The sequence below is a fragment of the Oxyura jamaicensis genome, chromosome 8 (assembly GCF_011077185.1).
Source record: "Oxyura jamaicensis isolate SHBP4307 breed ruddy duck chromosome 8, BPBGC_Ojam_1.0, whole genome shotgun sequence".
Lineage (NCBI taxonomy): Eukaryota > Metazoa > Chordata > Aves > Anseriformes > Anatidae > Oxyura > Oxyura jamaicensis.
This window is the reverse complement of record NC_048900.1, coordinates 28431854-28442240: the sequence shown is the minus strand read 5'-3', so window position 1 is coordinate 28442240 and position 10387 is coordinate 28431854. Positions and strand designations below refer to the sequence as shown.

The following is a 10387-nucleotide window of genomic DNA, read 5'->3' as shown; positions in this document are numbered from 1 at the left end:
AGGCTCACCCCCAATGCTGAGATTATGCTTTCTTCTCATGTGTCCCTGAAAACTGGGTGGTAGCAAGTAAAGCCCCACAATACCATCCAGCAAAAGTCCTTCATGCAGAAATAGCTGTTTTGTATTCTCTGGGTGGAGGCTTGCTTGTTTTTAAGCTAGTGGCAAAAGTCTGCTTGTCTTCAATGAGGCTAGAACTGCTCTTTTTCACACTCTAGGACTCTCTCCTTTTTCCTTTAATCCCTTCTGTACTTCTTCTCCGTTCCCTTTAATCTATTTTTAATGGTGAATCTTGTTGGGAAGGATGTGGCATGTTTTTGTTTTGTTTTGTTTTGTTTAATATTGATGGTCCAAAGCCCGTTGAAAGCAGTGTAAATGCTCACGTTCCTTCCAGGAGAGCTGGAGTGCTGCCCCGGGGAATAAGGTTTCAACCAGTCTGGACCAGTCTGGCCCCCAGTGCCCATGCTACATGGGAGCTCGTTAATTGTCTCTGCTCACAAGTGTAAAGTCCTTCTGAGAGCCTTTCACCATAAAGAAGTCAGCCATGAGATTTCTGAATGGCATTGCTAGTCCACACCCTGTCACGAGTGTCGAGGTTGAGTTTCTCTATACTGGGAGATGCCTGGCCTGATGGTGGGAGATGTGGTTTCACTCACTTCATGGCTGTAGCACACATTTCAGCCTAGAACTCACAAGATGAAAAAAATAGTCCTGTGGAGATGCTGAATCCCTCCAGAAATGTCAAATCTGGCCAAAAAAAAAAAAAAAAAAAAAAAATTAAAATATTGATTTTGCTGCTTGCCTCTTCTAGACCCTTTAAAAGATACCCACAAGCCATAGGGGGAAGAGCATCAGTAAGACCAATACTTCGGTGCCCTCTCTGCACGGTCGTGGTAGCAGTGTCTCCTCGACTCACAAAAATAGTTTGCAGAGATAAAAATATCTTCTATTCTCATCCCACAAGAACTTTTGGGACTTGAAAAAAAAAAAAAACAACTTTTGTCTCAAAGAAAAAGAAAAAGAAAAAGAAAAAAAAAAAAAAAAACAAGCTCAAACTTCTGTGAAGTATAAAAATAATCCACTCATATCAATGTTAAATTTAGATCAAATTAGCTGCAATGTTGCATCTAAATTTTAATATTTGGTGGTTGTTACTATGGCTCTTACTATGCTTTTTATTGTGTATTTCTTTTACAAAATGAAAGCCATCTTTATTCCCTAAATGAATTTCTTTTTAGAAATTGGCAGAAGAAATATTTCAATAAATTCAGACTCCTTGCGTTATGCTGCCCCATTTTTTTGAAATAGGAGATTTGTCCAGGTCTGGCTCTAGCAGGGCTTGAATCCCCATTTTCAGAGCACAAAAAAAAAACTGTTTGATCACAAAATACCTGGTGAACTCCAGTTGCGAAGGTAAGCACGAGCTTTCATTTTGAGGCATAAATCAGCGCACATGTGAAATAACATGTTTCTCTGCCCGGGTTGCTGGGGCCCCTTTGCTGGGCTCCTTTTTGCAGAGGGAAGCTGGAAGAAAACAGTGCAGGCCGGTCCTGGCTGGAGCAGAGCAGCGGGGCATCGACGCTCACCCATTTCAAAGGGCTTTGGCTCTGTTCCCAGGGCATCACATGTGCATTTCGAAAAACTTCACAGGAGTAGTAACCAAGGAGTAGTTGCAAAATGGACACATGTCCCTGCTCCCACCAGTGTCTCTGCAGGACTTCCAGCCCCTCTTGGCTCAGGGGAAGCTTTGCTCCAGCCTCCTCCCTCCCTCCTAGCCAGAGCTGTGCCTAAATCTGTATTTTCTGTACCCTTCTCTTCACATCCTGTTCCCCTCATTGGTTTTTTTGTTTTGTTTTGTTTGATTGATTGATTGATTTCTTGCACATCATATTTCCCTGTCTTTTCCCTTTTCTTGCAGTTTCCCCATCATCATCTATCTGAAACGGCTTTGGATTCGTGTGGTTGCTCCTACCTAAGGTGAGCAAACCTATGGAGACACCTCTTGTTTAATCTTTTAATTTCCACGTTATTTTCTAGTCTGTCAGAGGCAACCTTCATCTCTCAAATGCTGTTTACTCCTTCTTAGTCCACAGACCAAGCTGAGGCCTTTTGTTGAAATGAGAGGCAAATCAAGGGCCATAAAAGTGCCAGTATCACCAGTTTTTCTTTCCAGTTTTTCACTTGGCCATGTTGCTGGGAGCACACTCTCCTTCTGCACAGAGCCATGAAACTGAAGGACAACATCAGAGAAAAATCCCACGCTTGCAAGTGGCAAAGCTTTCTGTCCCAGTCCCAGGACAACATATTTGTTGAACAATGTTTTTTAAAAATTCTGTCTGCTTGATGCTAAGAGGAGCCTGCTCATGCTTAATAAATTGGAGAAGTTGCTCAAAAATACTTCATCCATATGAAAGCACGAGCCCTGTACGGCTGCCAAGAGAAGTGAGACCTGTGGTGTCATGCCGAGCAGGCGATGGCCACACGAATTAGAGAAGCTTAGGTACAGATCCCTCGCTACCACAGTTTTCCCTGAGACGTGAAAATGTAACAGGGAAAATACAGCACAGCATCCGATCTTCCAGCCAGATCTGCCTCTTTTGGACACGTTCACGGGCCGCGCACCAGGCAGCATAACAGAAACCAAAATAACATCTTTAAATGATAATTCCTGCGGCACATGTATGTATTGTAATTATCCTTCTCCCCCAGCTTCATTACTGCCGCTTGTAGTGCATTCTTGCCCAGCCTCTCGTAGTACAGCTGCCCTTCCAACACCAGCCTGGACAAGGCTGAGCTCGGCTGTGCTGTCCCTGTGTGTCCTGTCTGCAGCTGGAGGGGGCAGAGGCTGCGGGATGGTGTGTCTGCCCTCCTGGGGACGAGGGACATCCCCGGGCATCCTGCAGCTCGTGGCTTGACTCACTGGTGGGGTAAGCAGCAGGACAGGAGGTGTGTTTGTATCTGAAACCTGCATTTCAGTGGCTCTGGTAGGTCCCTTGCAGGATTTCCTTCTCGGTTCCTACCTGGGCTTCAGAGGTGCCCATAACCTCTGTGCCTGCTGTGGTTGGGGCTCACCCATCACCCTGTGTGGCACTGGGGCGAGCTGGCAGCGATGCCCCAGCACCACTCAGCAGCATCCCAGCCCCATCAGCTCCCAGGGCAAGCTCGGCCTCTCGAGCTCCTGCAACCACTTCTTGCCACGTGTCCCCTTCCACCACCCTTCTCTCTAATGACACATTTTAGCTGACTTTTATATCGGTTTGCTAAGCCACTGTGCTGTCTTCTTCCTTTTATAATTAAGCAACTGAAGAAATCCTCTGAGGTCAATAAATTCTGAGGAGGCTTACATAAAACAGAATATAAAGTGGAGAGCCCTGCCATCAGAAGCCAGTAAAAGTCAGCCTCTTTGTGCGACACCTCCACAAATGGCATTATGTCATTGCATAATATTAGTAAGGAACGGTAAGATTATGTTTTTTTGTTCAGAGCTATAAAAAGTAATGAGTCTCACATAATCTACTGAAGTGAACGGGAGGGGGGAGCACAGGAGGGGAGAGAAGGAGGTGGTTGTAAAAGCCAGCCTCCATTTTTTTGGCATCGTGAGTACATTAGGAAATCTAGCTTGTAACACCCAAATAGACTTTAATGTGCTCTGTCGTGTGGATTTCATTTGTTTTGTTTTGCTTTGCTTGCTGGGAACACACACAAAACCCTTTCAGGAGTCAGGTGGTCTTGCCTGACAAATTTTGTTTTGGTAAATACAGCGTAATGATCAGAAACTGGAAAATGTGGTGGGGCCGGTAAGGATGGCTTTATTCATCCCGGGCTGCCACACAGTGCTGCAAGTGTCCCTGATGCTGCCGATCCCGGCTCGATGAAGCCAACTGTATTATTCTAAATCTTCCCAAACAGGGTGACACATTTCCGGCCCTAAATATTTACTTGCTCCAAGCAGGAATTTAAGTGCCCGGCCGGCAAATCTTTGGAGTCATTCATGTTGAAAGAGGAAGGAAGCGATGCTCTGAGGGGGGCTTTGTGCCACGGACCTGAATGCACAGGTTGTGTGGGAGCTAAATATGAGCTGTGAAGGCTGAGGACCGAGCAGGATGCTTGTCCCGAACATACCCAAGCACATGGGTGAGCAATGACACGAGATATGGGCTGGGCTTCGGGGAGCCGAGGGCGGTGGGAGATGGTCAAAACGAGAAGCTCGCCTGGTCATCCTGCTCGGTTCTGGTACATGCACATTGGGATGGGATGGCAGGAGAGCACTGCGGACTGAGCACAATAAATACCAGTGCCTCTCAGGCTGGGGCAAGGAGGAAATATTTTAGCAGTGATATTCTGCAACCAAATGAGGGGACGGCTTCTCTTCACACACCATAACTGCTCACTAATGCATGCATGAACTGACTGTCCTTTCTGTCAAACAGCTTCATTAGCATTCTTTCTCATTCTGTACTGGAGTTAAGGGAGATTACATCGAGAGCTGGCTGTCCATCAGTTGGTCGGATTTTATGTGTTTTTAAAATACGTGCTTTTTACAGGACAAAATGGGTCCAGAGCCTCTGTGTAAGCAGCAGCTACCAGAGCTGGTGGCTGGTAGCTCTCTGGATCACCTTGTGTGCTGTGGGATATTCGTCCAAACTACATGCAAGTCCCCCAGACACCACTGCGCTGCCTTGCTGGAGCTCATCAGGCTGCCTGGTGAGCGGGGAATGTCAGGAGAACCATCAGCGACAGCTAGCGTCAGGAGGCAAAATTATCAATATTAATGCGGGAGGGAAGCGCCTGTCCAAAAATGCTGCAGCTACGGTGGCAGCCCTAGGAGGTGCTTCAGCCTCGTGGGTTTTAGGTGGTGCTAGGTTGGACAAGATGCAGTTTTTAGTGTGCTAAGCTATATCTTACCCACATCTGCTCCTCCGTGCTCCAGGAGCAGTACCAAGGTCCTGTTTGCCCCTGGGCACTGCAGTCCTACTCACCCTGCTTATTTCTCAAGTGATCCCTCTCTACGTACTTCCATCAGATCACTACTGTTTTCTAACTTTCCTTCCTGACACCCTGTAATTTTTCTTACCCTGCAAAAAAATAGGTCAGCTTGCATAGGGCCATCAGAGCTGCTCTCGCTCTTTTCTCTTTCTCCTTCCTGAAATCTAATCTGAGAGCTGAGAACTTGGGGATTTACCCCGAGCAGCAAGGCATGGTGTGTCACCAGCACCTCTGATAATGTCACCAAGCTCTGCCCAGCCTCCAGAAACCCCGCGTGGGTCACAGCACAGGAATTGTGCAGGGCTTTACGGCCCACGCTCTGCTTCTCCCAGGCTTTCTGGTGCTGCACACTTGCTCCCCACGTGTGCCGCAGGTTTGGCGCATCCCGAGGCGTCGGAGCCTGCTCGGACTTGCTGCAGACAGCTGGGAAGCCCCACCAGCCAGATGGTGGAAAGGCTCCCTGCACCTGAATCCTGAAAAGCATTTGTTCTCAAAAAAAAAAAAAAAAAAAAAAAAAAAAAGTAATAATAATAATAATAAGGCTGAGGGGGAGGATTTTTGTTGTGGATGCCCGTGCTGGTTCGCAGCAGCTCTGGGTTAGCCAAGGGGGCTGGTCCGTGCCGTGTCCCTTTGCCCGTCCGCTGAGAACGTTGCTGTGTCACCTGGGGTGTGAGGCTGCTGCTCGTGGTGTCTAGACGGGTGATTACTGAAAATTAATTAAACTGAAGGAAATTAGGCTGGAAGGGGAGTAGGCTCCTGGGAGGGGAAAATGGAAGGGAAAATAGGATCCTGGTGTTAACCCTTTCCAGCCACTGAAACAGGAACAGCTCTTAAATGCTCTCGGGTCAGCCTGACGACATGCTGAGTGTGCTGTGCTGTGATTCTGGGAGCTCTGCTGTGTATGTGAACCCCCAGCCCAGGCGTGCTGAGCACGTGGGGTACCAGCAGCCCTGTTCTCCCTCTGGCTGTGCCTCTATTGCTAGGCAGACCTGCAGTAACTTGCAGATCCACAGTAGGTTTGAAACGAGGTGGTCTGGCTGGGGGTAAGGTCAGGTGCTTGGGTGCAATCCGATAATAAATCAGAGCTTTGTGGGAATGGGACTGGACTTTGACAACACTTCATCCTGGAGTACGTTTCGATCAGGAGGATACGGACAGGTCTCCCCGTGCTTTTACACAGCCTCTTACCTGCTCTTCCCTCTCCTAAAGCCTCTCTTATATAGCTTTTCAGCATGGTATCCGAGTGCTTTGTGCCTTCCCCTTGGCACGAAGCCACCGTCTGGCTAGCGAGCAAGTACAAACTGTAACACCTGGGTGTCAGCTATGAACATTAGGGTGTGCTACAATGGACCCATCTGTAGTACTTGGCACATGCCGAAGATTTTTATATGTGGTTGGCTGAAAAGCAGGATCAGAGAGAGAGAGGAGGGAGAGCAGGGGAAGAGGGCTCCGCTGGGCACGCAGAGAACATCGTTTTGGCAAAGGTGCCAGTAGGTTTCCATGGGCTTGTCTGCTTTTCCTCTCAGCTCATGCATTCAATAAAAATATCCAGGTTGCTTCTAAGAAAAGCAGGAGTAGATTTCCCCAAAGAACAAGCTTAGAAGCCTTATCCTTTGTCTCCGGAGAACAAATCTAATGCTATAACTGGATTTAATAAGAATAGATTTAATGGAAATAGATATAGTAAAAACTGATTTAATAATGACTAGTTCCATTGTTCTCCCACATGCGATAGGTCTTGCTGAGCGACCCCCCAGCACCCCAGCTGGAGCGCGCTGTGCTCGGAGCCAGCTCTCCTGCCTGGATTTTGGGCCGTGTCGGCTTCGAGAGCGTTGCATCCAGGAATACTCTTCATGCAGGAGGAGTAATGGACAAGGGCCGCCTATGGTATGTCCACACTGGTATCCTCAGCCCAGCGAGCTGTGATGGATCCCATTTTTACTTGATGGATGGGAAAAAAAAACATGTCCCCATCTGAAAGTGCCTGTGTATCTGGGGAAACAACAGCAAGGTAGGGAAGGAGTTTACGGCAGTAAAAGGAGCCGTGGCTTGTGGCTCTGGGTTCACCTAAGAGAACACTGCAGTGCACTGACAGAGAGGAAACATTATTTTTTTTTTTCCCTTTATGTGGCACTGATGTGTTTTAAAATGCATGGGCAAAGTTTGCAGTTTATTTTCTCCAAAGGGGCCAAGTCCTCCTGGCATTCTTATGAACAAGCTCATTAGAATAAAATCCATTATGCGCATAACTAATGACACAAATTTACAAATCTGTTGACAATTATGACCACATCCCTCATGCATTTGCTTGCAGCTCACTGGAGTGACCAGGAGAAGGAGTTCAATCCAGAAGTTTTACAGCTCACGAGCTCCGAGTGCAGTGATGTGAGATTATTTCCCAACTGGATTACAAAGCTGTCATTAGTCAGGGCAACGCGGGAGGACCAGGGCACGAGACCGTAAACTGTCCTCAGGAGACCTGAAATCATTTTGAAGGCAGGGTGAGATATTCCTGGCTACAGAGACCCTTTTTTTTTTCTTTTTCTTTTTCTTTTTTTTTTTTTCCTTTTAGCTGGGGGGGAAAACACACGCGGGTGCACACAAACGGCGTCTGTTCCAAGGAGCGCCTCGCGTCCTCTGGAAATGAATAGAAATCAAATTGAGACACTGGTGTCCTCAGAGTGTTAAATATTTCCAAGTTCTTGCCAGGCGGGTGTAATTTATTGAATGTAGGTTTTGTGAAATAGTGCTGCTGTCAGGGCGAGATTGGCACCAGAGAAATGAAGGCGGCTAATTCTCAGGGGGTCCTCCCTGGCAAAAACCCTCTATTGAGTCCTCATGCTACTTGTGCTCATAACTGCCGAAAAACCAGGAGTGCCATCTGCAAACTGTGATTCATAAACACTCTGTCAGTCTGCCATGTACCCTGACATCATAAAATAACAAGAAGCAGCATTGTAATAAAGAGAGGAGGTTTGCAGTCGACCAATTAAATGCATCTAATTTATTTCTGTTACAGCTGAGGCTTTATTTATTAGTAAACAGCTGCATTTGTTACACTTTTTTTTTCCCCTTTTTTTTTCTTTTTTTTTTTTTTTTTTTTTTTTACTAGGAGTGTGCCAACTGGCACTTTTGATAATCCATTAATCCTAAATAATCATCTGGGTACTTCATGGTTGGTAGGAAAAAAATAGCGAGAAGGTTATTAAAAGTTAAAACGTCACCTTGCGAGGAGGCTGGCGAGGGCTCCTCCGCGGCAGCTCTGCATGAGTTATGGCGAGCTCCATTCTGCCGGCCAAGTCCTACACTCGATTTACACCTGCGAGTAAGTGGCGTGGCAGCCAGCTGAAAGGGCTATAAATCCCGAGCAGGATCTGGCCCTTGCGGATGGGTTTTGTTGCGTTGTGTGGTGTGTTGTTTTTTTTTTAAGGACAGCCTGTTTGCGGTACAAGAGGAGCATTTTGCATGTTTGGTTTACTTGCCTCCTACTTTCTCAGCGCTAACTTGATTCTCAGCAAAGCTAAAAATCTGCTAATTGGTTGTCAAAGTCTAATTAGCTGATATTACCAAAAAAAAAAAAAAAAAAAAGATAAGTTTGCCTTTTATAATTGGAGCTGAAACCCCCTACTTCCCCTCCCCTCAAACCCCCTGGTGTGTGTTAATTGAGCTCCAGGACTTTTCAGTGTATTTTAATGCTCTCTCCTTTTCAGTGCCCTGGAAAGCTTTGCAGTTAATGAGACAATAATATGTACAATCAAGGAAAAATGTAGTAAAAGCTAGGCGAAGCCTTATGGAACCGGGATGGTGTGAACGTGTGCGGATGTGGGGAGGGAGGGAGCGGTTCGCCAGCCTCCTCGAGCAGCGTCAGACAGTCAGCACCATCCCCTTTTATTTCCTTTACCTTCCTGGGCATTTCCTTCACCTCCTAAGGAGGAATACTTTTTCCCACAAAGAACCATTTCAGCAATTCAGGGAAGAAGACCGTACTCTGCATGGGAGTTGAATGAGCGGGCTACACCTGAATATCATCTGAACTACATGAACCATTGTAGTCTGCTATATTTTAGTGAGTGTGTGTGCATATAGATATATATATATATAAAATCCCCGTCGTAGCCAGGAGCTAAGCCCACCCTGACATCTCCCACACCACCCCTGCAGGACCCCAGAACCTCCCAGCGATGAGTTGGGTCGAGGGGACAGCATCCAGCCCCCATGGCCACCTCCGGGCGAGCAGCGTGAGCCACCGTGATTCGACAGCTCCGTTTTAAAGCCTATCCCCTGCCATGTATTAAAAAAGCAACGTTTAAAAGCAGTGAGCACAGGTGGGTGCTCTATATATGGGTGCTCTTTTTCGATATGTATAATAACATTGAGTTTACTTACTCAGTCATGTTTTCCTCTTTCTCCTCCTCCTATCTTCCTCCTCCACACCTGCTTTCAATCAGTCCCCTCTGCCCCGCCTGTCATCCCATCCTCTCTGCTGCTTTTACCACAAACCCACTAACGTTATATTTCAAGTCAAACTCTCAAGCCCACGACGTTCAAGCGAGTGAATCCAAAACTCGAATGGCTTTGCCAGCCTCCCCGGGCAGGGAGCCCACGTGGCAGCGCGGCCCCAGGGAGCAAGGTGCAGCCAGGAGCAGGGTTTCACCCATCCCATCAGCAGGAGTCTGTTTTTCCTTTAAATCCAAGACAGCTTTTTTTTCCTTTTTTTTTTTTTTTCCTAACATCTAAAAAAAAAAGAACATATTAAGGCCAAACGTTGCTGCTAGATGAACAACTTCAGATGCACATGTCTTATTGTTGTACGTCGCATCCGCTTAGCAGTGTGTACCCTCGACACGGTGGGTATCTGGCTGAGAAAAAACAAGTAGGAAAGTGGTGCTGCTCGAAGGAGTAATCGGGAGGTCTTCTCCATGTCATGGGTTTCGGGACAATCTCCCATCACTGCATCTCTCTGGGGTTAGCAAATTCCTTTCCATCCTTTCCATTTCCAGGTCCTCTCTTCTGCTATCCCCCTTGATCTCTGATCACTTTTGGAAGTGGTCTGAAAAGGAGTCCCTGTTCACTGAGATCTCATACAAATTTAGACTCCTTCAAAGATGCAACCCAAAAGTAAGAGCCCTCAACTTCTCCAACTCAGCATAAGTGCTTTGTCCAATGCCAGCTGCTCCAGGCTGGCGAGTTTCAGTAATTCTTATTGCACAGGTGAAGGGGCTGATAGCTTTTCTTTTTGATGATTTTTCTCAAAGATAATTAACAACTTTTCTACGTGAAGACAAGCTGGCTGGTATGTATGTTATGAATGACTGTCATGTCCATAGACTAATTTCCTCAGTTATTAGTCACTTCTTGAATGTATCAAATCTCATTCATGGGTTTCATTTGCCATGCTAGCAGC

At 46.7% G+C, this 10387-nt stretch overlaps 1 long non-coding RNA gene across 1 annotated transcript; it reads right to left on the bottom strand.

Annotated features, from left to right (window-relative positions):
- Nucleotides 1-7534: 7534 nt before the first annotated feature.
- On the bottom strand, nt 7535-8574 carry LOC118171024. Its single transcript, XR_004753007.1, has 2 exons — nt 8208-8574; nt 7535-7620 (listed from the first exon to the last, which is right to left on the bottom strand). It is a non-coding gene; the product is annotated as an uncharacterized LOC118171024 (long non-coding RNA).
- Between the last annotated feature and the right edge of the window lie 1813 nt (nt 8575-10387).